Genomic DNA, 4,784 nt, shown 5'->3' on the forward strand with positions numbered 1-4,784 from the left:
TGTGGCTTGCTGCCACTGTACCAAATATCTCTACCCTTGGGAAAAATCAAAATTCAAAGTACATTTTCTACTGAATGTATATTACTTTCCTTTCATTGTTAAGATGAAGAATTGTAAGTTGAACCACTGCAACTCAGTGGTTGTCTGTAGAGCCAAGTGATCCTTACCAAGGGTGCCAGAAGTATACAATGGGGAAAGAAATCTGTTCAATAAAGTGTTGGGAAACTTTACTTACATACAGGCAGAAAGTGAAGAGGAACTAAAAAGCCTCTTGATGAAAGTGAAAGAGAAGAGTGAAAAAGTTGGCTTAAAGCTCAGCATTCAGAAAACGAAGATCATGGCATCCGGTCCCATCACTTCATGGGAAATAGATGGAGAAACAGTTGAAACAGTGACAGATTTTATTTTGGAAGGGCTCCAAAATCACTGCAGATGGTGACTGCAGCCATGAAATTAACAGACACTTACTGCTTGGAAGAAAAGTTATGACCAATCTAGATAGCATATTCAAAAGCAGACATTACTTTGCTGACTAAGGTCCGTCTAGTCAAGGCTATGGTTTTTCCAGTGGTCATGTATGGATGTGAGAGTTGGACTGTGAAGAAAGCTGAGCACCAAAGAATTGATGCTTTTGAACTGTGGTGTTGGAGAAGACTCTTGAGAGTCCCTTGGACTGCAAGGAGATCCAACCAGTCCATTCTGAAGATCAGCCCTGGAATTTCTTTGGAAGGCATGATGCTTAAGCTGAAACTCCAGTACTTTGGCCACCTCATGCGAAGAGTTGACTCACTGGAAAAGACTTTGATGCTGTGAGGGATTGGGGGCAGGAGGAGAAGGGGACGACAGAGGATGAGATGGCTGGATGGCATCACTGACTCGATGGACGTGAGTCTGAGTGAACTCCGGGAGAGATGGTGATGGACAGGGAGGCCTGGCGTGCTGCGATTCATGGGGTCGCAAAGAGTCGGACACGACTGAGCGACTGAACTGAACACAAAAAATAAAATTTTATCTTTTTATTACATCATTCAAAAAAGTAAAAATCGAGTGGGCTGACGGCCTGGGCCTGGCGCTCAATTTAAACACTGAAAGCCTGGCTGCTGGTGAACTCCAGAAACGAAACATTCGCCTGGCAGGCCATGCTGCTTGCAGCGCCGCTCTTCCCTGAATCGACCCTTTTGCCTCCATTTGCCAACCTCCTCTAGCTGAGCCTGCGCTCCGAGGGCTGAGGCCTGCTGCTGAGAGACAGAGGAGCGGCATGGCGGGCGGCGCGGAAGGCGGAAAGGGACTCGCGCCTGATAGCATGTGTTCCTGCTCCTGGAATATTTAAAGGATGCATCAAAGAAGATGAAAAGTGGGCTTGTGTTTATAAAACTGGCTAACCCACGTTCAGGGGAAGGAGCCATTTACTTGTTGAATATGTGTCTACCGCAGCTGTTTGAAATAAAAATTTTCAAGGAAAAAAATAATTCTTGGTTTATAAATGATTCAGTTCAAGCAGGAGGTCTTCTTCATTTGCCACACCTATGGACTCTCTACTTCTCCACTACCTTATAATGGCCAATAAAGAGGGAAAGTTTCAGCCCCTGGATCAAGTTGTGATTGATGACATATTCCCAGATTGCAACTTGTTGGTGAAACTTCCTGAACTTGAGAAGTTACTTGGACATGTGACAGAGGAGAAAGAAATAGACAAGAAGAAATACTACACGTACAGCAAAGAGAAGACATTAAAATGATTTGAAAAAAAAAAAAAAAGGTTAATGAGACTATGGCAGCATTAAAAACCAATAAGGTAAACGTCAGTGCCAGGGTACAGTCTATTGCGTTTTTCTCTAGTGTCCAGGTTTCCAGTGACAAGGATGAGTATTACGTCCATTATGCCCATGGTCTGATATCTGATACATCCCTAAACAATTAAGTGATAACTTATCTAAATATTTAAAGCTTACAGAACCTCCAGCTTCAGTGCCAAACCCTCCATAGAAGAAAGCAAATTTATCAGATAAGCCTGTAGAAGCAAAACAATATTACACTAAGTTTAATTGTAAAGATTTCAAGACTGTGAAGAAAAATAGTAAAATGACCACAACTCAGAAGGCTTTTGGAGAAGGAAATGGCAACCCACTCCAGTGTTCTTGCCTGGAGAATCCTAGGGACAGAGGAGCCTAGTGGGCTGCCGTTTATGGGGTTGCACAGAGTCGGACACAACTGAAGCGACTTAGCCGCAGCTGCAGCATAAAGCTTTGACTAAAGTTGACAAGAGTGGAATGAAAAGTGTTGATTCCTTTTTTGGTGCTAAACATGTTAAAAAAAAATTGGAATGATTTGGACCTTTGAAAGTGAAATTGAGCGAAAATATCTGCTTTCTTCATGTCCCACTTTCATCCTTCCTCCTTGCCACCATACTTCCGAACCCTTAATTACCACTTTTTGAAAAAAGGTAGGATGAGAGCAATTTTCAGATTCACTGGAACATTTCTTTGAATTTGAATTTTGTGTTTCCTGAAAAAAAATATGGGAAAGTAATTGTGAAACATCATGGCTTATAGCCTTTGGAGTTTTATTTAACATCATGAAAAATAATCAAGTAAATAGAATTAACCTTTAGCATCACAAATTGCTCAATAAACTGACGTGACCAAAAAAAGAAAAAAAAAAAGTAAAAATCAACTCAACAGGGGATTAAAAGCATCAAATTAAGGTTTGAAGATATAAAATTCAGAGAAGAGAACTGCAGACAACTTCAGGACATTGATCTTGGCAATATTTATTTTTGGATTTGACATTCAAAGCACAGGCAACAAAAGCAAAAATAGATAAGTAAAATTCCATCAAATTAAAAAGCTTTTTCACACACAGCAAAAGAAAATTAATAGAGTAAAATGTAAATCTATGGAATGGAAAGAAATATTTGCAAGCATGGAGAATTGGACATGACTTGGAGACGGAACAACAACTTATCCATAAGGTGTTAATGTTCAAAATGTATAAGGAATTCCTACTGTTCAAGAAGCAAAAATCCCAAGAACTGAACTGAAAAAAAAAAAAAAAAGACTAAAGATTTGAATAGACTTTCTCTAAAGAAAATGTATAATTAACCAATAGCTGTATGAAAAATGCTCAACATCATTAATCAACAGGGAAAAGCAAATCAAAATAATGAGCTACTACTTCACAGCTGTTAGTTAGCATTAGTTGCTCAGTCATGTCTGACCTGTGATCTCATGGATGGTAGCCCACCAGGCTCCTCTGTCCATGGAATTTTCCAGGCAAGAATACTAGAGTAGGTTGCCATGCCCATCTACAGAGGATCTTCCTGACCCAGTTAGGATGTATGGAAATATCATTAACACTTCATCAAAAGAAAGATAACAAGTGTAGAAGAGGATGCAGAGAAAGTGGAATCATCAATATTGATGAGAATGTAAAATGGGGCAGCTGCTGTGAAAAACTGGAGAGTCCTCCAAAAATTAAAAATATAACTGCTATAAGACTTAGCAATCGTGCTAAGCATTTATCCAATGGGATCAAAATTTGGATCTTGAAGAGCTATTTACACTCCTATGCTCATTGGAGCACTATCCACAGTAACCAAGGTATGGAAGCAACTTAAATGTCCATTAACAGGTGAGTGCATAAAGAAAATGTGTTATATACACACAAATATCACTGTCATAAAAAATGGAAATCCTGCTATAAGTACAATGCCGATGAACCTTGAGGACAGTATGCTAAGCCAATCACAGAAGAACAAATATTTACACTTAAATGAGGTATTTAAAATAATAAAACTCATCAAGGCATAGAGTAACATTGTGGTTTCCAGTGGCTGTGATGAGGGCAAAATGAAAAGTTGCTATTCAAATCTAAAGTTTCAGCTGTGAAAGATGAGTAAGTTGTAGAGGTCTGCTGTACGACACTGTGTCTGTAATTAACAATGCTACACTGTATATTAACAACATTGTATTTTATATTTAAAAGTTTATTAAGATTCTAGTGCTCAGTCATGTTCTACTGTGGCTCCGAGGACTGTAGCCCACCAGGTTTCTCAGTTCATGCAATTTTCCAAGCAAGAATACTGGAGTGTGATGCCATTTCCTACTCCAGGGGATTTTCCAGACCTATGGATGAAATCTGCGACTTGCCTCAACTGCGTTGGCAGGCAGATGCTTTCCCACTTAGCCACCTGGGAAACCGAAGACTCTAGATCTCCTGTTAAACGTTTTAACTACAATACAAATAAAAAAATAAAAAGAAAGCCAAGGAATGCTGGCAGCAACCAGTAATTAGAAGAAACAAGAGAAAGATTCCTGCACAGTCCTTCTGAAAGGAATTCAAGCTTGCCAACACCTTGATTTTGAACTTCTGACCTATGGATCAGCGAGGGAATAAACAGCGAGGAAATAAATTTTAGTGGTTTTATGTCACCTAGTCTGTGGTAATTGGTTATAACAGCCACACAAAACTAATACACTGTATAGTGGAAATAGAGAATATACTGTCTTGCTAATACACTAATGAACAAGTTGGTAACACACTAAAGAATGAATTTTAGTTGTTTTATGTAACCAGTTCTTGTGGTCATTGGTTTTAACAGCCATGGAAAACTGATACACAGTATAATGAAAATAGAGAATACCCTGGCTTTAGGGCTGGAAGAACAGTCACATATTGTGACTGTTACATTTCTCTGAATCTTAAATTCTGTTATTTGGGAGAAGTATCTCTATTTTGTGAGCTTTTAAAACAAAAGTCATACTACCAATTGCAATTGTGACACA

The 4,784-nt window shown here is 39.1% G+C and overlaps 1 pseudogene; it reads left to right on the top strand.

Annotated features, from left to right (window-relative positions):
* The first annotated feature begins 1,139 nt into the window (after positions 1-1,139).
* Positions 1,140-2,096, top strand: LOC120852269 (annotated as a pseudogene).
* The last annotated feature ends 2,688 nt before the right edge of the window (positions 2,097-4,784 follow it).

Source organism: Oryx dammah, unplaced genomic scaffold, assembly GCF_014754425.2.
Source record: "Oryx dammah isolate SB20612 unplaced genomic scaffold, SCBI_Odam_1.1 HiC_scaffold_25, whole genome shotgun sequence".
Classification (NCBI taxonomy): Eukaryota; Metazoa; Chordata; class Mammalia; order Artiodactyla; family Bovidae; genus Oryx; species Oryx dammah.